Source organism: Triturus cristatus, chromosome 2_1 (genome assembly GCF_964204655.1).
Source record: "Triturus cristatus chromosome 2_1, aTriCri1.1, whole genome shotgun sequence".
Taxonomy (NCBI): domain Eukaryota; kingdom Metazoa; phylum Chordata; class Amphibia; order Caudata; family Salamandridae; genus Triturus; species Triturus cristatus.
This window is the reverse complement of record NC_140581.1, coordinates 673,986,550-674,008,605: the sequence shown is the minus strand read 5'-3', so window position 1 is coordinate 674,008,605 and position 22,056 is coordinate 673,986,550. Positions and strand designations below refer to the sequence as shown.

Sequence of the window (22,056 nt, the reverse complement as noted above, 5' to 3'; positions counted from 1 at the left end):
AATATTCACATTTTATACATACATTTTATTGCATATTCTTTTTCTTTTTCCAATTTCATTCACAATATGAACATTCTCTGCAATTCACATTTAAGTCATTTACATTTCATAATACAATATTGCACAGTGTATTCAAAGCCTATGACAATCTCTAGTAAATAACCTTCTGCAACGACTATCTCTAGAATAACTACACCACACTCATCAACATTCAAACACCAATATCCCCCAGTCGCTCTCATTCAGTACAACCTTCCATTCTAATAAAAACATATATATCTAATATTGTGCAACATAATTCTCTCATAATGCAGACATAATATAGTCAAACTCATAACTAATGATCAATTCTTTTTTCTTAATACACCTTCTATAAATATGTGTCAGTTATGTATAATTATTCAAAACCACACATTTATTTCCATATATCTTTCAATGGTTGTTGACCATGTGTATTCATAGAGTGGCTACACAGTATAATCCTTTGCGCTTTCGGTGAGAAACACCTTCATCAGGACAGCCACTTGACATTATGCCACAATTAGTCACCAATAGGCCTGCAGGAAATAAAAATGAGATCCTCCTGAGCAAACCCCACAATTTATAATCAAAAATATTAACTCAAATCCTCCTACTCAACCTTGTGTGTGTGCAACAAAAAAAGAAGTACAATTGTTCCAAAGATGTGCCTATAAAGAGATTTCATCACCTGATAAAACACCTTGAAAATTGGCCCTAGATAAAAGTCATGCATCCATGTGTTATTTCTCTACTGAAGCATGTGTTGATGTATATAACTCTTATTGACAGAGCACATACACAAAGTATGTTACATACATTCACAAACTACTTCTGTAGGGAGATGACCCCCCCATTATCTCATCTATCTCTGTGGCTTACTTTTAACAAATGTTCATTCATCCTTAGGGTGATCTATCAGATAAGAATAAGATGTTATGCATGCACAGTGTTTCCACCTCCATGGTCTACTTAAAACTAGTGAAAAGAGGAAGGAAAACCCTCTAACTCCTTTTGTTACTTGATTATCAAACCAGGCAAACCTGGAATCTTCTATACCTATCCTTGTGTATATTTAATGAGTTTAACGCATAAGAGTAAACAACTAATAAAACGAACTGAATGCCTTTAATTATTCCTATCTATATGGGTATATGTAATCTGGGTAAGGCGGACTTTGGGGAATTTTCCGACTATAACAAATGTGGGGGACTACACAACCGTAAAGCTGGGTCTGTTCAAGGCCCACTGCCTGCCCAGTCAGGGTGAGGTCTACTGAGTTTATTACCGGCTAGACAGCGCTTGAGACCCACAGTCCCGGGATGGCCTCCCCAAGGCAGGAACCCACAGTCCTGGAAAGGCCTCTGCTGCCTGCTCACATTAAGAAGCTCTTACGGGACTCCAGGTCGGAGCACCAGGGGCACTGATGTGGAAGACCCCGGGAGTGGGCTCCAATCCCCAGCCCGTTGTGTTACTTAGAGACCAGTACGGGGTCCTGAGTTAAAACAAATGTACCAAAGACACATATAAATACATAAAGCTGTTAAAGAAACCATGAGTACATAAGCAAAACCAGCTCTAGGCGGTCAGACATTTTCTGAAATGCTCCCCCCTGTCACTCAGTGAGCACAGATTACAAAAAAGGCAGGTAGCCTTCCTCAAATTGGTAGGGACAAGGCGCTAGGAACCCTCATGTTGTGTGGTTGTTCTCCCCTGGTGCCGCAAGGGCACGGTCCCAGGTTCCCAGGGGTGCAGGTTCAGAGTTGACTTCCAACCTCGTCTGATAGGCCTCTGAGCCTGCCTTCCCTGAGAGCAGGCAAGGATGCCAAGCTGGCATCACTGGGCAGAGTGGGCTGCTCAGGTATGGTTTGGCCAGCCCGGTACTCTGACTGACTGGGTACCCTTGATTCATTTAGGTATGGACTGCTTAGCCAGCCCTTGCTTTTCTTTCAATCAAAGGGCTTTCACCCTGCCTGGACTGTCCAACTCAAGAGTCTGCCTTTTTTGGAGGCCACCCAGCAGAGCAAAGGCCAAACAGCATGGCAGCTTGTGCCCCTCTCAGTGATCTGAGCAGAGTGGATGGGGTCAGGAGGAGCTATTCCTGGATGCTGCCTGGTGGTTTGGGCCCTGCACGCCTGTCTGTTGCCCTTCTCCACCTAGTTCATTTCCGCATCAGTGCGGAACGACTGTCCCTAGGCCAGCAACCTGTGTCTCTCTCAGGCTGCGCCACTCCATTCCACTGTCATGAAGAAGGCTGTGCCCCCTGGTGCCCAGGTGACTACGCTGTCCTCCAGAACCCTGCAGGCAAGCAAGAGCTCCTGCAACAGATTCCTGAGGGGGTGAAGGGCAGTCCAGGATGTGCACGCTGCTCCTCCTCCTATCCAGCAGGTGTGGCTATCTCGTCCATCCTGCCATAGCATATGCTTGTCTCAAAGATTAAGCCATGAATGTGTAAACACAGAATGCCAGTACAGTGAATCTGTGAATGGCTTATGAAAATCAGTTAATGATTCTTTGATCGCCCCTGTAACTTGGATAACTGTGTTAATTCTATAGCTAAAACGTGCCGACAAGCGCTGACCTTTTGGGATGCGTGCATTTAGCAGGCCGAGGCCAATCCAGGCTCTCCCGGCCACGTTGTAACTCTAGATAACCTCGGGCAGATCGCATGCCCCCATGGCGGTGATGATAAATTCGTATCAGCTGTTAATGATAGTTTTTGTGCCTATCGTGATGACCATGGGTAGCAGGGAATCAGAGTATGATTCCAGAGAAAAAACCTGAGAAAACAGCTACCACATCAAATGAGGTCAGCAGGCACGCATATTACCCACTCCTGACTGAGGGACATAATGATGAAAAACTACAATACAGGACTCTTACAACGCCTTGTAATTGGAATGAATACACTTTAAATTCTTTAACAATTATCGATTGGAGGGCAAGTCTTGCACTAGCAGCCATGGTAATTCCAGCTCCAATAGAGTATATTACAATTGGTGGAGCTGAAACAATTGCAAACATCTGCCACATAGCAACGCTGGTATGGATTTGATGGATGAAACTGTGATTTATATCATAGAAAATATCAAAGCTATCAAGATCCAGTCAACTAATATCAAAGTGAATAACCCTACGAAAATGGAGTGGAGCTTATGAGCACTGTTGAAGACGAGTTCAATAAAAAACCATAAGAAAACATATGCAAGATTCAAAGGGCAGCTCTAAAGCATATCAGGAAATATTCAAGAAAAATAATAAGAAAATTGCTAAAATAATCACGGATGGGGCAAAAGATGCCACTTGAAAGTTTGGTGCTGATGATATTAATCAGTATTACAAAGACATTGCTGATTAAAAAAAAATAAGAAAAACCCACAATTCATACCAATTCACTGAATCCTAGAAGAATGAAACTATGAACATTTGTGTAATGAAATCACAGTTCTTCAAATAACAGATGCATTTGAGGAAGCCAACTTAAACAAATCCCTGGGAGCTGACAATGCTGGTTTAAATGATCTATACAATGTTCACAAGAAAGAACCAAGTTTTCTCCCCACAATAATATCAACTTGGTTAGAAGTTAAGAAGAGTCCCAGAATACATCACAAATGACTGATCAACATGAATTCCAAAGGACTTATGTGTAAAAGAGCTGAACAAAATATGCAGTTGGAAACCAATTGCCACCTAAAACAGCAGATCCCTAGATTACTCTGTGTAATTATTAGCATTTTATGACTGGGGAAAACGTAAATTTGAAATGTTTTAATTTTTCCTGTACAAGCAGATGGCGTAAATCGGTATAAATTACTTGGAAAGTAATCCAACCTCAAACTCTTAAAGAGCATAAAACCAAAGAAAAATCAATACATAGCTACCTTTATGCTTAGAGTGAATGTCATGAACACTAGTGAAACAATGTCCAAAGGAAGAGATTGAGCATTTGCTACGTGTACATATTGCAAAGATGTATGTAAAGCAATTGCACATGTCAGGTGCATGTCCTAAAACAAAGAATTAAAAGACACATCAAAATTCTGGAGCTACTCCTTGATAGAGCAAAAAGATGTGGTTAACTTACGTACAGGAAACTTCTTTTAAAGAACAGTCAAGGTGAATTCAGAACACCTGATGTTGAATTCACTAAAGATGGCACTGCTGTGGTGATTGATGCTTCAATCCATTATGAAAACTTACAGAATTCCCTTGAATAAGCATTTGAAAGTAAAGCCAATTATTACAGTGAACTGTCTTAAAAAATCAAAACTCTCACAAATTGTTCCACTGTGAAATTTCATGGTTTGATTGTAGGTTGTCGGGGAATTTGGCCTCAATGTAATGATATTGCCCTAACTGATCTAGGACTGCAAATGTAATTTCCCTTCAAGAAGTATTTATGCCTTTCTACTATGAAGCAAACTTTATAAATGTGCTAAGTATTCATGGACAATAAATAGATTAGCAAAGTTCAATAAAAATACACTGAATTGTGGATTATGTTTTAACTGAAATGTTAGAAAATTTGAAAATTATCAGTCTAGTATTGACATTTAGATAAGGATTAGGGTTTGATAGATAGAGTGTGTCATTGAAAATGATACCAGAATTTAATTAAATGTTAATGTGCTATTTTTTATGTTAGAATTTGGATAGTTATGTGTAAAGTTACGTTAGACTAGACACAATTGAAATACTCACTGTTTGAAAGAATATTCATTAAAATGATTCGTTATTTATTTTTACATAATCAGTACAGGCCACATTATTGTTTGCTAATCATATATCAAACCTTACTCTGCATAGTGCATCCAGAATCGGAAGATTCAGAAGTGTGGTAAGAAACAGACAATATTAAATGTTTAGAAAGGTACTGGATGGTATACTATCTTTATCAGAAATGCGATTTAGGTTTCCCTGAGGGCAACTTAAAATGTAGTTACACTCCGGAACAACCTTTGTGCTGTTGGAGAATACTGATTTTATGCTGATGGGCAGCAATAATAACCCAGAATGCCTTGTCATCTTTCTAGCAAAACCACAGCCAAGAGAAAGAGGTTTGGTAGAATCAGCACAAAAGAAGGAGTGGAGTGGAGTTTGAATTTAGTCTAGCACAGTAAGGAGACATGAGAGGTGTAGGATAAGTGGTAGGCCGTGAGGTGAATTACCACTATTCTTATTCTTTTATGGCTTGCCCGGTGAGGCAGGCGGGTGAGGCCTGTAGGGCTCTCGCTTGTAGCGACAAGTGACCAGTGCCCGCTCTGGGAGCAGAGGAAGGTGGAGAGTTTGACTGGGGTGGTATACCTGTCAAACGATAACGCAAGTGCCCTAAAGTGAGCTCAGCGAAGAAAGAAGCCTACCACGGAGCAGAAAGGCAGAAGCTTGCTTGAGGTCGATTTCCAGTATGAATACAGACTATGAAAGTGGGGCCTCACCATTCTTCTGACTTTTTGGGTTTCAAGCAGGAGGTGTCAGAAAAGTTACCAGAGAGATAACTAGCTTGCAACAGCCAAGCATTTACAGTGACATCACTTTTTGATCCTTTGATATCAGCTCTTCCTATCATTGTGAAGCAGAATTCACCAAGCGTTGCATTGATTACCCACTAAGAGGGAATGTGAGCTGGGTATAGACTGTCATGAGTTTTACCCTACTGATGATATGTTGTTGCAATAGTCATCCTACTTAGCATGAGTGGAATCGCAGGATCAGATATATGGTGTATGTGCTTGGCTCAGAAGCCAATAGGGCGAAGCTAACTGCTGGATTATGACTGAAAGCTTCTAAGTCAGAATCCACCCTAAACCATAACAATACTGTAGGTCAGTGGAGCTTTGGTTGGCCTGGGGCAGCTGGCCTCCTGCCAGTGAGGAGAGCTGCTCGCTTAGGACCGCAGCATGGTTGAAAGGGGCCATCTTCATCGCCCTTAGTGCACCGTGGGCTACCCAGTGCTAAATCATTCATAAACTACCTGATTCTGGGTCAGGTTTTGTGGGAAGCAGAGCATTCACTTCACCGCAATCTATTAAAAGCCTCTGAACCAAGGTTTTGTCTCTGTCTATGGGTGCTGATATCTCCCTGGAATCTCTCTACCGCCAGGCCGGCAGGTGGAATGGAGTGCGGACCTGTGGGAGGCTGCCTCCACAACATGCCACATGGCACATGGGCCTTCCACTCCTGCCGGTGCAGGGACAGGGGCATGATATGTAGCAGGTCATCTGGACAACCAGATGGGCAGAGCTTAAACCAGCGAAGTTGCCTGAAGGCGTCGTGGTTGCCTACCACCTGGGCCTCTGGTCGCCAGGCCCGCCCAAACCATAAGAGCAACAGACTGGCCGACCAGATGACCAGTAGATGACTGGTCAAACAAATGACCAGCGGGCCAGCCAGCGCCGCTAAATCAAATTTGTCGCTCCTCCCAGGTTCTGTAAGCAGAGGAGAGGGGGGGTTGCAGGGGACTTAACCCTTCTTAGCTCCCCAGGATTGGGCTCCAGGAAAGGTGGAAGGCAGTGACCCGGGGCACCCTTAGCTGATGTACTGGGGTGACAGTGACTGGAGACTGTGAGGGATCTCATGTCCCACCAGGGAATGGAGTGGAAAAATGACTGCCGTGAAAACCCAGACACTCAGCAGGTCCCTGGGAAGGGTGACATCTGTCTTAGGAGGATTCTGGGGCTCTTACGGGCTGAACAGCTCCCATATTCCACCATGAGAGGTGGGTGGAACCATGGCTTTCGCCTGGTAGGCCTGACCCCCGCAGGCCAGAGCTGCAGGCACTGGGCAGTGTCACTTTCCCTAACCGGGCCAAGGTCTCAAGACCGATCCAGGCAATGGACAAGTATGGGTGTGCCAAATCAGTGAGCCACTTCCCCACCCAAGCAGGCCTAATTTTAATTACGCCCAGGTCTAGTAGGAGAGCTGATTAAGTATGTCAGATCCAGGTGAAGTATAGTATAGCCTTATAAACCCGTGCTACCAGTTTCAAAAGCGTCCTGTTTCTGGCAAAGCGCCAGCTACATTGGGAACGATAGAAAAGAAGTGAGAGAGCTGGATATTAGAAACACAAGTACTCAGTTTTATCAACCTCTACGGATATCTAACTGGTATAGAAAATAAATATCAGTGAGACATACACATGTTTCTTGAAGCACTGTTTACGCGTTGGAAAAATCAGTTCATGACCGTGTTCTTTGATTACAGAAACACTTGTATCTTAAAATAGATAAGTTGTTAATTTGCGCTGGAAACCAACAGTCCCTGAAGCGTGAGAAGAAAACTTAAAATAATTTTTTGTAGCTCACTTCCATGCAATTAAGCATGGCTTCACACACACTGCAAAGTTACATGTTTGCAACGAGTGTGCAGTATGACAATGGTGTGTTTCTCCATTTACGGAGGCTGCTTTGCTCTAATGGACATCCTTGTGACCTGAGCAATTAAGGAATCTGAAGCTCTCGTCTTAAAACCTGCTGCATTTGTTCATACACTCAAACCCTGCGTGTTTACATTAAAACAAAGTCAGGCTTTTCGTCTTTTCCCTCTGACAGCATCAGAAATGTCCCTGAAATCAATACATTCATATCAGAGACTAAAATAAAGATTGAGTGAACGCCACCAAAAATCCCACTTATGTCATAAAATTAAAATATTGATTCCACTGTTCGTGGTGACCTCGCGGCCATTAAAAAAAACAGAAAAACGCTCCTGGGATAATGAGTGCTATGACCCCACGCTTGTAACCGTAGAGTCAACGGCTGAGTGCTTTATTTTCTGTTTATTTTCATATTAACCAGCTTCACCACATTAGGAATAAATAATGGACTATTGATTCGGCTCCCCATGGTGTACAATCATTTCTTATGTATATGTGCGGTCTCGTATAATTTGACAATCAATACAAAAGGCCGGGCAGCCCATTCGGAAGCCCTTCCATCTTGTACACTTCTGTTTTGACACCAGGGTACAATCCTGCTACTAACTTCATTCCATAGACACAGAGCACCTGATAGCAAAGAATGAGGAAAAATCGGAGAGTTGTTTACTTAGGGTTGATCCTTGGTATCCTTTGGAGCTGAATTCTAACTTTTCAGAACTACTTTTGCAAAATTATGACACACAGGGAAAAAACTGTAAAGAAGCTCCGCCTCCTACAGCTCCATCAAATTCTAGAAACACCTACATCATCTTTTGGCAGGATTACATTTGCAAGTGTTTCCAGGTTTGGAAACCACCTGCAACGGTTATGTGGATATCTATCAATTTTGAATTTGTGGGTATTCACTTGCCTGTGCAAGTGGCATTGTCCAGAAGTGCCCGTAAACCTCTCTCTCATCCTATATTCGCAACTAGGAGTTGTAAGGTTGGACCAATGCCCATTCTCTCCATCAAGTGTATAAGATAGCCCACTCCACTCTGTTGAATGTCTTTTTGGCATCGAGGGAGAGGACCAACCTCTCCACCAGATCAGATGTCGACAGCCAGAGCAGACGGAGAAAGGTTCTAAGGTGATTGCAAGAGGATTTTTTGGTGACAAAGCCAATCTGCTTTTTGTGACTCAATTGGGGGATAATTTTGTAGAGTTATTGTGCTAGGATTTTCCCCATGATTCTGATTTAACAATTTAGTAGCGAATTTGGACAGTAATAGGAGAACTGGAGCAGGTCCTTTTCAGGCTTTGGGATAGATAAGAGTGAGTAGGGCCTTGTTGAATTCTGGCCGAGTAGTCTGGGAGTCGAGCATTTCTAATGCAGACCTTTCCCAGTAGAGGGAACACAAGGGGGGGCAAAAATCTTAAATATTCCAACAGGAAATCAATCTTATCCTGGGGCTTTCCCAGCAAGGAGTAGCTAAAGGGCTTCTGCTATTTCATGTTCTATAATCTCTCCTTCCAAAATGTTTCTTAACTCTGTGGAAAGCCAGAAAATCAGCAGGTTCTGTAAAAAATCTGTTGTTTCAGAAGAGGTACTTGGGTAGAAGAAAGCAAGAAGTCTGAAAATTCCTTAGTTATCTCAGGGGGCTAGTTAGAAAAGCGCCTTCTGCAGCACAGAGTTTTGGGATGGGGGATTGGGATTCTCACTGCCTGAGTTGCTTTGTCAACAGCCTACTGCCGGCTCAGGTTTTTCTGCTGCTACAGTATAAAGTGTTTTTAAATCATACGTCTTATGAGCCAATGCTCCTAATAGTGCATCTGTGGGAAGAGGTTGTCGAAAGGATTAGTCTATCTCTTTTTCCAAGGTGGTGTGCATCTCTATCTGCTTTTTGCCTGGCCTAGCACCTTTTTTCATCAGGTAACACATGTATGATTTTTCAGCCACCCATAATAGTTGCAGAGAGCCCACCAAATGTTCATTCAGAAGGAGATAGTCTAGGAATTGTTCCATTAGTTTCTCTTTTCCTTTGGGAGTTTAAAGTTGGATGAATTTATTCTTCAGATTTTATATTTGAAAAAGACAATGTTCAAGTCTAGTTTTGAGGATATAGGTGAGTGATCAGAGAGCACTCTATTTTCGTTTCCGTTCCAAGAACACACAAAAAAAGTGTAATCAATAGAAGGTGATCTGTTAGAAAGTCTCTTACGGTGGCGTTTTTGTGGTCTGGGCATCCAGATATGTCCAGAACAGGATCAGGTGTCAAATTCCAGTGCCCTCCCAGTAAAAAGCTTGAGGACTTGAAGTCAGTAAGCAGACAGTGAAGCTGCAAGAAAAAGTCTCATTTATTTGCAGTAGGGGCATAGACTGAACCAGCTATAAACGTATAGTTTTGCACTGTGAGTTTGGGAAAGACATATTTTGCATTTGGATGTGCCAATGTTTTAAGTATTAAAAGAATGTGCTTGTGAATTAAAATGCCATCTTGCTTTTCTGGCAAGATTTAGAGTTTGGTGGGGAGGCGTTTCAGAGGCTGGACGATCCTATGCGTATTTTACTGTTCCGACCCACTCTTGTTTCAGTTTTTCAGATTCTTGTTGGAAACATTGGGTCTCTTGGAGAATCACTTTAGCAGGCCTCCTAGAAGTGAAAAAATGTTAGCATCTACTTGCGCCTGATGTACCTCAAGAGTCCATTGATGTTGAGGCCCCATATGGAGAGTGCTTTAGTGGAGCTCATTGCCGTTAGGCGATAAGTAGTGGAGCTGCAACAGCATCGAGCAGTTAGGGCTGTAGAGGGAAATTTGGATACAAGGGTTTGCCTTCTTCCAGGTAGGAGGTGTAGAACAAAGTTAGATTCTTCCACAAGAGACTGTAGGCTTCGTCAAGGTTAGGGGGTGTCATACTTTAGACTGGAGAATGAAGTATTTTGAGGCATAGGAGCCTCTCTGTACTGAGAAGATGGTCTGTTGGGGGAAGAATAAATTAAAGTCAGTGTAGCAAGGTAGCAGTGATGTGGTACAATATTGTCCTGAGCACTGCCCATGATGCTTCGACAGTGTCCTGATGCCTCACCAATCCACATCAAATGCCCTACAATCTGACTTATATCTTGTGCAGTAAAAGGAAATGTTTTGAATTAAACAAGGTGTATAATGGTGAATTACACTCTCATCAACTATACATGTCCATATTTTCAAAAATATTTCTCATATGCCTAAGCTCTTCTGTTCATGCCTGGGCATCTCTCTCTGGCCTCCATCTCTCTGGGCTTTGCCAAACTTATGCGCTTCTGATCCACCCTTACAGTCTAGTTGGGTAAAACATGGCATATAGGATAGATGTCTTCCTCTGCATTTCCTTCACTTCTCAAAATGTCTTTCTGGCATCTTGTACCACCTGAGTAAAGTCACGGTAATAGTTATTTGATCTCCTTTGTAATGTAGTTCATCCTTTTCCTTAGCATTATGTAGGTTATTGTCCCAGTCTCTGTGTAATTCAACATTCTAACAATGAGCAGGTGTGGCGGAGCACCCAGGGATGGTCTGGCAGCCAGAGACCTAAGATCCTCTCAGCTAGAGTCATCCTGGAAAAGTAATTCACATACAATAGTTCAGTTAGTAGTTGTTCTAGAAATGTTTCAAATTTTCCCGGATGTAGCCAGTTCTACCTGGTCTACGATAAACATATTATTCCACCATGACCTTGACTCGAGACCCTCATTTTCAAACCGGATGATTTTGAACACTTCATTGTAAGCATTTTCCCATGTAATGTGTTGGAACCATTCTCAAGCTCTAACATGCCTTATCTTACCTTTCCACCTGGCCGTCTTGGTGGTTCTTCATCTTGTCCATATAAATTGTGAGAGAGTCAATCTTCCCATCAAGCTGAAACTGCCTTTCTAGCAAAAAGCTACTGGCATGGCATTAAATACTTGCAAAAAGGCAGCATCATAGCTTGCTGCAGATATTTTCTTTGCACTGGAAACATGGTGTTACTATGAGGTCAAAAGAACACCACCAGGCCCTTGAGAATTTGAATAATTGCTAAAGACAATTAACTTCTTAATACTTTGAGCTAATTGCTTACGATTGTCCTGTGTTAAGCCTACAGAAACTGATAGTCACAATACATTTAGCAAGGGGTGATTGACTATAACTGTATCAGCGACCAAATTATTTTGATATAGGCATAGATATCAATTAGGCATGGCCAGGGTTAGCAGCTGGGTCTAATCCATGCATAAGATATATTTATAAACAATTAATTTAAGTGGACCTCAGATTCATAGGGGTAATTGTAAACATCTAGCATTGACATGGCCCTCCTAGACTGATGTTGAACACTAGAAATCTAAATCTGTCTTTATTTTAGACTTGAAATATAAAAACAGAATACATTCTCCTGTGTATTTAACCCCTTCGCTGCTAGACCTTTTCCCCCCCTGTGCTGAGCCTTTTTTTGGCCATTTGGGGTAGTTGGCGCTTAGGCCCCTGTAACTTTCTGACCACATATGGTATCCATGCTAAATATGCGTCCTTTTTTTCCAACATCTTGGGGATTCTACAGGTACCCAGGGTTTGTGGATTCCCCTGGAGGGGACCCAGAAATTAGCCAAAATACAGTTACATTTTGATTTTTTTTTTTTTTAAATGGTAAAAAAGGGCTACAGGTGAAAGCATCTGATTTTTTACCTGCAAATAGTATCAACAAAGGGGTTGCGGGGCTGAAATCCCCATTTTCCCAGCTTTCAGGGACAAGCAGACTTTTGTCAGAAAACCACATTTTTTCACTCAGTTTTGGCATTTTTCTGGGACATAGCTTATTTCTGCTATTTTTTGTGCTTTCAACCTCCTTCCAGTTATTGGTAGAAATGGGTATAAAAGCAAAAATGGATCCTGGAAAGCTATACATTTTAGAAAAGTAGATACAATTCTGAATTCAGCAAGGAGTCATTTGTGTAGATCCTTCAAGGTTTTTTCATAGAAACTAACAGTTAAATATAGGAAAAATTGAAAATTAGTTGAAAAAAACAGCCATTTGTGCCAACGTTTTCACCTGTAACTTCTTCTAATTGTGATAGCTGTTTTAAAGCAATATACCGTTACATCCGCTAGACCTTTCTGGTTGTGGTTCTATATAGCACTTGTAGGTTCACCAAGAACCCGACAAACCCAGAGCCAATAACTGAGCAGCGTCTTGCAATGGTTTTTCATTATGTTCCAGGTATATAGCAATTAATTTGGGAAAATATGTACATGGAAAAATCGGTGTGAAAGACACCTATATATGTCTGAAATTGGAACAAAATATAGAGTTTAGAAACAGTAGATATTTATACATTTCTGAATTTGTGAGTTCCCATACTAGCATGAGACTTATAGGTCATTTTTCAAAATGACTTCTTTTTAACACCTTGTCTTTCATTTGGAAGGCAGAAATGCATCGAACGTCAATAGGTAATAACAGTTGTTCTACAATTTTGTGTTACCCTAAGTCTCCCAATAAAAACAGTACTTCACTTGTGTGGGCAGGCCTAGTTACTGCGACAGGAAACGGTCCGAAACGCAACATGGACACACTTTATCTTTACAGTGAAAACTGACCCTTTTTTTTGCAAAGTGCCTAGCTGTAGTTTTTGAACCCTAGCTCTGCCGGCACCCAGGGAAACCTAGCAAACCTATACATTTTTGAAAAGTAGGCACCCAGGGGAATCCAGGATGGGGTGACTTGTGTGGCTCTCACCAGGTTCTGTTACCCAGAATCCCTTGCAAACCTCAAAATGTGTCCAAAAAAACAGATTTTCCTCACATTTCTGTGGTGGAAAGTTCTGGAATCTGTGTGGATCCACAAAATTCCCCCCACCCTGCGTTCCCCAAAGCCTTCAGAGAAAAAGGTACCTCACTTGTGTGGGTAGGCCTAGTGCCCGCGAAAGGAACTGGCCCAAAACGCAACGTGGACACCACATTTTCACAGTGAAAACGGACCCTTTTTTTGCAAAGTGCCTAGCTGTAGATTTTGAACCCTAGCTCTGCCGACACCTAGGGAAACCTAGCAAACCTATACATTTTTGAAAACTAGACACCCGGGAGATTCCAGGGAGGTATGGCTTGCATGCATCCCCCAACGTTTTCTTATCCGGAATCCCCTGCAGACCTCAAATTTAGCTGAAAAAAATCACTTTTTTCACACATTTTTGGGTGTGAAAGTTGTGGCATCACTGGGCTGATTCAAATTTCCTATCACCCAGCATTCCCCCAGGTCTCCCAATAAAAATGGTGCCTCACTCATGTGGGAGGCCCAAGTACCCACGGCAGGCAAGGGCCCAAAACCTATTGCCTATCACAAAACGACCTGGTTTTGCAAGGGGGGTCATCTGGGTTTTTGGCCCCGTGCTCAATGACCAGATAGGGAAACCTACCAAACCCACACATTTCTGAAAACTAGACACCCAGGGGATTCCAGGAAGGTATGGCTTGCATGAATCCCCCAACTTTTTCTTACCCAAAAATCCCCTGCAAACCTCAAATTTAGCTGAAAAAAATCACTTTTTCCACACATTTTTGTGTGGGAAAGTTGTGGCATCACCGGGCTGACACAAATTCCCTACCACCCAGCGTTCCCCCATGTCACCAGATAAAAATTGTGCCTCACTTGTGTGGGAGGCCCAAGTACCCGCGACAGGCAAGGGCCCAAAACGTATTGAGGCGACATCAAAATTGCCTATCAAAAAACGCCCTGGTTTTGCAAGGGGGGGTCTCCTGGGATTTTGGCCCCGTGCTCGGCGGCCAGCTAGTGAAACCTACCAAACCCACACATTTCAGAAAACTAGACACCCGGGGAATTCTAGGGAGGTATGGCTTGCATGGTTCCCCCAACTTTTCCTTACCCAGAATCTCCTGCAAACCTCAAACTTAGCTGAAAAAAATCACTTTTTCCACACATTTTTGTGTGGGAAAGTTGTGGCATCACTGGGTTGACACAAATTTCCTCCCACCCAGTGTTCCCCCAGGCCTCCCCGAGTGGGACGGGTATGCCCAGACGTGGGCCCCATGCTCTCCATGCCACTGGAGTCAAGCTATCCTGGCTGATGAGGAGTGAAACCCCGAAACAGGTCCTAGGATGCTTGTTTCCAGTCCAGGGATGACCTGACCTTACAGTTCGGGCTGGACTGTTCCCATTGGGCACAGGGTCAAGACTAATTTGCATATGGCTGGGTTCAAACTAGAATGGCATGGTGAGCAAATAAAACAATGGATTTAGGCCCAGATGTCTGTACTGGGGTGAATGTATGACATTGTTCTGCATTCTCTCCATCAATTGTTGTTTTTACATTTGTCACCCGAGTGGGACGGGTATGCCCAGATGTGGGTCCCTTGCTCACTTTGCCACTGGATTCAAGATAGCCTGGCTTATGAGGGTTGTTACCCCGAAACCGGTCCAAGGATGCTTGTTTCCGGTCCAGGGAAAACATTGCATGGCCGTGCGGGCTGGAATGTTCCCATGAAGCACAGGGTCAAGACTGATTTTCATAAAGCTGTGTCTGAACTGGGGTGGCAAAGTGAGCTAAAGAATGATGATGGATTCAACCCAGATCTGTGACTGGAGGTGAGTGTCTGAAAAGTTTCAGTGCTCCGTCCATCATTTCCTTGTGTTTGCTTTGTTTAAACAGTAAGGCATGGGTTAAACATTCCTGGTAAAATATTTTTAAATATTAACAAGAAGATAAGATAAGCCACAGTCTCGGTCATCTGTCCTTTCAATTGCCAGTTATTGTTATGTTTTTTCTTCAAGGTCACTATGTCACATGTTAGGATTCGATTATGTGAATATTATTGAGTAGTACCTCAAAGAGTATCCATATAACCTTCTGTACCCTTTTTAATAATTGTACCATGTGCCTGATGCACAACAGTGGTGGACGAGGAATCGGCAGTGGAGATCTGCCATGTTTACTAGCCAATTGTATTATAAGTATGAGATCCTGTTCACATTTAGTTTTCTTTATATCTTTGTCAGCCATTACATGGTAATTGTAAATTTTGTTCAAATGATGACGTGACCAAATTCCTCTTGGTCTGAGCTGCTAATTGCTTAGTATTTAGAACGTGACATACACGTACCTGCGTGCTTCAAGCCTCTTAAATGTAGGAACTTTGTGTTATTTTAATATGTTTAGTTTTAACTGCTGCTGCTTTTTTAACATTATTTTGTTTGCATCTCAAAATTGTTAAAACATTCCATGCTATTGTTACCTAGGAGCATGCTGTAGTAATATATTGGCCATGTCTGAACTGGGGTGGCAGAGTGGGCTAAAGAACGGTGATGGATCAAACCCAGATCTGTTGACTGGGTGTGAGTGTTTGATTGGTTCTGATGCTCCGTCCATCACCACCCCCTTTTGTACCGTAGTAATATATTGAGCCACAGGGGTAGAACAAGGAGTGCAGAATGTCACACCTTTTTCCTCCTCTTGTTCTGAGAGGCCCCTTACTTTCTGCTGATGGGCTGTGGGAAGAAGGCATGATTGCCTTTCCTACTTCTCTGCCATATCAAAGCCTATGACTGGGAGCATAAATGTGTGAAGATCGCATGGTGAAGTAGGCCTCCTCCCCCTCATATTTCTCTGCCTCCACTGGTACCTGTTACTGGCTATTCTAGAGGGTAAATTATTAATGACTCCCCTCCCCATAAAATATCCACATCACCTTCACGACATACTACTCCCTGAGGGAGATTGAGAAAAGACTCTCAACTTCAACAGTATGAGAAGGGGGGGCACTGCACGAGGGCCTCCATGCTCTCTCCCCTGCAATTCACCACCATCACGATCCACATGCTTTGCATTGGTTTTTTAAAAAAATTCTTTAGTATTTTATTCCTTCAAACCAGCAGACAATGTACAGAAACAATCATACAGCTCGTCCACCTCAGCCAAGGTGGTAAACGTTTTAACAATGATACACCCCAGCAATTAAGCCTAAGGTCGCCTCTGTGGAGGATCCTCCGTCTTCATTGTCCACACCATTTTTTTAGGTTTCACCATAACTCAACTGTATATAAACTCCCCCCCACCATTCCCCCTACAAACCCCCCCTCAACTCCCCCACACCCCTCTCCCTCCTGCCGGGTCCGATTAACTTGAGGTCTATGGGTCTCATCATTCATGCGGGGTCTCCTTGTGTCTCTCCCCTTTGATCTGGGGCCGGCCCCCCGTGGAAGGCGTTGCCGCTGAGCTATCTTGTGTGGGTTGTGGGGTCTGTCCCGCTATCCCTTGAATCATCACTCCCCACGCCATCAATACCTCGGGCAGTTTGTCATCTCTCTTTGTTCTACGCATGTGCCCCTCTTCTGCCAGAGCCCACTCCCTCAGGTCTGTCCTCCATTTCGCCAAAAGTGGCCCCTTCTGGGTTAACCAGTGGATCGCGATACGCCACTTTGCTATGTTGGTGCATCACACTAAGCACTAATATATATATATATATAAATAGGCAAAAGGTGCAAGTAGTGATTGAATCTAGCTATTTCTGCATCAATGAAGAAGCAGTGGAAATATGATGGCACACCTGACAACATGAGGTTCTGCAAGCATATATGAGACCATACATGCACATATGAGAATGCCCTAAACATATGAGACATCGTAGGTGGCACTCGGGACTATGAAGCTAAGCCAAACCCTATTTAGGCCACACCTGTGCCTATGAAACTTCACAAAACTAATGAAACTACTTCTGCTCATATGATACTGTACTCTGCTTATACCTAGCCCTGCATATATAGAAGCACTGGTCAATTGAAACTTCTGCAACATGTTAGTGGCACGGCTAATAGTGACATATAATGATATATCCAAGAAGGAAGAGTCTGCGGTGGGAATGATTATTCTTTGACAGTTTTATGTAGCACTTCTACTTCAAATAGGATTAGTGGGCTTTACATAGAACATAATCTTGAAGTACAGCGAAATTAAACGAAGAACATAGGGCCTCATTTTGATGGACATCAGTGGCTGTCTGACCGCCGACAGCCCTTTGGTCCAACTGCCAGGTTACAATCCTGCGGTCAGACCCACAGCGGTCAGGGGGAAGACCGCAGTTTCCAGCAGGATCAGTGATCCCATTGGGGTGGCAGTAAGAATCATAGCGGTGCCGAGGCAGGCACTGCCATCAGGATTACGATATCCCTTTCCGACAGCCTTTTCATGTTGGAAAGACCGCAATGAAAAGGCTGGCAAAACGGGAATTTGGGGGCCCCAAACAGGGTCCCCTTTCCTTGTGGGCACTGTAAAGTGGCACTGGAGGCACAAGTAGTGCCCCCACTCACCTCCATGCACAGTGTGCCATGCACAACATAGTGCATGGCACACTGTGCATGGAGGTGCAGGAGGTGCTGCATAGCAAGGCAGCTTGTGCTGCAGCATTTTTCCTTGGCCCTAGCACAAACTGCCATGGTATGGAGCACTTTCCGAGCGCCTGCACAGCGGTCATGTCATAATGTGTGGGTTGGACTGCTGCATGCTTGTTGGGGGGTCTCCTGACAACAGCGGATGTCGGTCCGACCGTCCGGCATCAAAATATGGCACATATTCTCAAATGCCTAGGGAGCAAAGTGGTTAATGTTCTGGGCTAAACAACACTAGCCAAATACAGCATTTACTGTTGGATGTGTGTGTCATGATTTGTTGAGGGATAATCTGAACAGGCATACCTTAATGGTATTCTAAAGGAGAGGAGAAATGGTTCAGTTTTAAAATCGGTGAGAAGAGTTTCATAATGATGCTGCTACCCCTGTGAAAGAATGGTTTTGTGTTAAGGATAATTTGAACTTTTGAAGTTCTAGGTAAAATTAAATCTTTGGCTCTGGATTCTCATTGTTTTCCTGAGACAGTGAGCGAGACTGTCAAGTAGGGCAGACTCTTTAGATAAATGGATTTGAAAGGAGGAAACCAATCTTGAATTCAATTCTGGCTTCTTTGTCTGCCAATGCACATCTCTTTTCATAGGTGAGATGGGGCATATTTGTTTAATGTTTAAAGTCTAGCCAGAGAGCTGCGCACTGCTTTAAGTGGGGCAAGTGAAGACCACATTATGCCTGCTAACATGTCGTTGTGAGAATTCTAAAATTACAATTTCTGTGCTGTAATCAACATTGATGAGAGACAACTGAAATGTTTGAATTGTGTTTTAACACTGTGAAAAGCTTAAGTTAGCCTTAATTAGTCTACTTGTGTTTTCAGTTTTCATTGTGTAGCGCCGCTGCATGTAATTTAAAAGTAGTTTTTCTCTTTTCCTGCCTATGCACCGAAAGCCTCAGACATGACCCTCACTAATGTACTAAATATATAAAATTCAGTCAGCTCTTTGCAGGACATATGAGTGTGCTCTTTAACATACGTGGCTTTTCTGGATAAAGGAGACTGTTCTTGTGCCCATGAGGTGTTACCAGGTATGCACAGTGGGCAGACGAGGGGTCGGGGGGGCGGGGGGGGGGAAGGGGGCGGGGGGAGGAGGTGGAAGGCATTCACAGAGGCAGATTTTTACAAGAGTAAATATAGATGTGCAAATGCACTCCTACAATTTGTAGTAACTGTGCTACCTTTGGCTATTCACCATTTCAGAGTTTAAAGTTAAAACAAAGTGTAGACTTACATGTCTCCACCCAAGCATAATTGACTACTAGACAGAGGTCTCCGCCACCGTAGAGAAGATCTCCTTTTGGTAAAGTATAGGCAAATTGTAAAACATTTATTAAACTTTAAGAAAAATAGTACACTTATTTTTATGTTACATACTAATGTAAATTCATTTTGCAAGCCTTAAATGTAGACCAAAATTAAAAGAAATCTACATTATTAACTCCATTTTAAATTACGTTTCACTATTTTAAATTACATTATTTGTAAAGACTTATTTAAAAAATACCTAAAGTAAAAAGTTAATAATAATTTATTATGCAGTAAAAGTTATTACAATTAAATATAGAATTTAAAATAATTCACTTTTCTATAAAAAAATAAATCTACAATTATTTTAAATTAAAATGGGTTATTTAAATATATTAAATTAAAATAATGGTTATTTTTTACTTAGATATAAAAAAAATCACATTAAATTACATGTATATACAGTTTAAAAAGTCTGAATTAATTAATTAATTTTAGCCTTGTTGTTCTACTGTAAGTCCCTGCCTCATTTAGTTTCTATCGGAGGGTGTTGCAGTAGCAGTGGTTGGTCATGTGTTTTGCTGGACTTACTTCAGGTCTGAGCTGCAGTACGAATGTTTTGGGCCCTTTTTATCTTTTTTAACTATAGAAGAACACTTTGTGACTAGCAATGGGTCTACTCTTTTATGGGTGGGTACAAGTCCATGCTTAAACTTCTCCCTAGACCCCTCCTTCAGGAACCCCTCCCATTTTGTAGTAAGTAGTCCGCATTTTGCTGCCACTCCGCGTCCCCCCCACATTTTCTACTGAAACGTAGGTTCAGTGTGCAGAGATATCTGCAGTCCAGGGAGAGATCTCCTCAAGGGAAAGATAGGAGAGTCAAAGAGCTTTGCACAAAGATTGCTGAATAGAATTTTGTAGTACGTGAGTAGTGCTACTGTAGTACAACTAAACAGACTACAAAATGCACTTTGTGAATAGGTCCCTGAGACTTTACCAGCCTGAATGAAGCAACACTAGGAATATTTGGATATCCCTCTGTATAGCAAGGCTGTAGCTGCATGTGTGCAAATGAACTAGGTATAAGTGGCTATACAGCATAACATGAGATTTGTGGCATCTGTACATTTGAGACTATCCTGGTGCATGTAGCTACTACTGTATTGTGAGGTTGCAGTGGATCCATGAGTCTCTTTTTGTGCACACTAAGCTGATAACTATGCTTATGAGGCTCTTCTGGAAATGAGATACTATTACTGAGGTAATAAAGCTGCCATATAAGTATGTAAGTATTCCTGCACGAGTGAAGTAACACAGGACATAGGAGGAAGACGCAGCACCTAATGAGGCCATATCCCCACTTCTAAGGATGCTCTGGGGGGTCAAGGCTACATCTGTCAATATCAAAATATATTTCTCTTCGTGCACATATGGGATGAAGCTGGGTGAATGATTCCATACAAGGCATTCTCAGTCCTGATGTTGAAACCACAAAGAGCAAATATCTTCTCATCAGCTGAAAATCCAAGTCAAAATTGACCAGGCACTTCTCAGGAAATTAAAGGTATAAAGCCCTCAGATTTCACTCTAGACAACACAACCACTGATCCACATAAAGAAATATGGCTCATTCAGCAAACCTCTATTTCCATTCACAAAAGTGGTGCAAACATCAAAAAAGGGCTTAGCACAGTGGGTGGGTGTGGGCCTCAGGAATTAAGGGGTTAAGTCTAAGAAGAATATAGTTGACTATGATTATTGATGCAAATTCACATCTTTTTTCAAAGGTGACTGATAAAGGTGCGGAACTCTTAGCCCTCCTGCAGAAGATGAGGAAGCTCTAATACAACAAATGGTTTGATGGTGGTAAGACCTCAGAGTTACCCTCATGGGATTTTATTACAGTTTCTAAAGCCTGGGTGTAAGAAAAGGGTCTCACAAAATAACTAAAATCCAATAAGGGAGACCCGAGATATGAATTTTTCAGATTTTAAGGAAAAAAGTACCAAGAAAAAGGAAAGTGCCACTCCGAAATCACTATTCGCGGTTGACCAGTATCTAGATGCAATTTCAGGCTGACTGCGATAAAGAGGAAGTCTGATACACACAGTGGGTCATCCCAGTCAAAGCTTTTGCCTTCTGACACAGGCCCTTATTTAGAGTTTAGTGGACAGGATACTGTGCAATAAACATGGCAGATTTCCTGTATGTCGTATTACAAGTGCATTATACCCTATGATACGCCTAACATGGTGTATGGGATATCAACCATGTTTATGATGCAGTATCTCATTTGTCAAACTCTAAATAAGGTGCTCAGTCTTTTTTATTTATGTCTAAATCCTTCAGCGGCACAAGGGTGAAGGCCGCATCTGACAAAGTCTTCTCAAAATCAGCAACCATTGCCATGCGGTCTCGGTGAAGCACTGGAGGTCTTCGAATCCAAAAAGTTTCCAAGTGCCAATATTTCAGACAGTGGCAGTTCCTCTTAGCCACTTCTAAGAGTCACAGAACCTCAGACCCACACTCAGGGGCCAGGACACAGTCCAGCAGAGACCACCAGCAAATTTCAGTCCAATTTCGGCTGTGACTGGTCAACTGGTCACTCTAGGAGCTTTTCTTGTCCCTGTATCCATGCAGGAGGTTCGCCAACTGACCCCTGGAGTCGACGTCTTGCATACACATGGGAGTAGATCCAGCCCTTTAGGTCTCCACACGGGTTATAGACAGACTGTCCAATCCTCCTCTATTTTGACACTGAAAGTGATTTGCAACTTGCAGTACATCCTGTTTGCCACACTGCAAACTATTTCACTGTGCACCATGCTCAGTAACATGCAACATGGCAACATCTTTCTGCCCCTGGCAGGAGTATGTGGCTCACCTAGAGGTGTAATTAAGGTAATAAGCAGTCTCTTCCCACCCACCAGCTTCCGAATGGTTCTGGGACCAACTGCCTCCTACACGGAGACTAAAGCCAGGAGGCTAGAATGTGTTTTGG

The 22,056-nt window shown here is 42.6% G+C and overlaps 1 protein-coding gene and 1 pseudogene across 4 annotated transcripts in view; one reads left to right on the top strand and one right to left on the bottom strand.

Moving 5' to 3' along the window:
• CAMK4 (calcium/calmodulin dependent protein kinase IV) overlaps positions 1-22,056 on the bottom strand; it is a 1,094,446-nt gene that overhangs the window by 99,160 nt on the left and 973,230 nt on the right. The gene's annotated exons all lie outside the window — the stretch shown is intronic.
• Positions 5,031-6,071, top strand: LOC146865742 (28S ribosomal RNA; annotated as a pseudogene).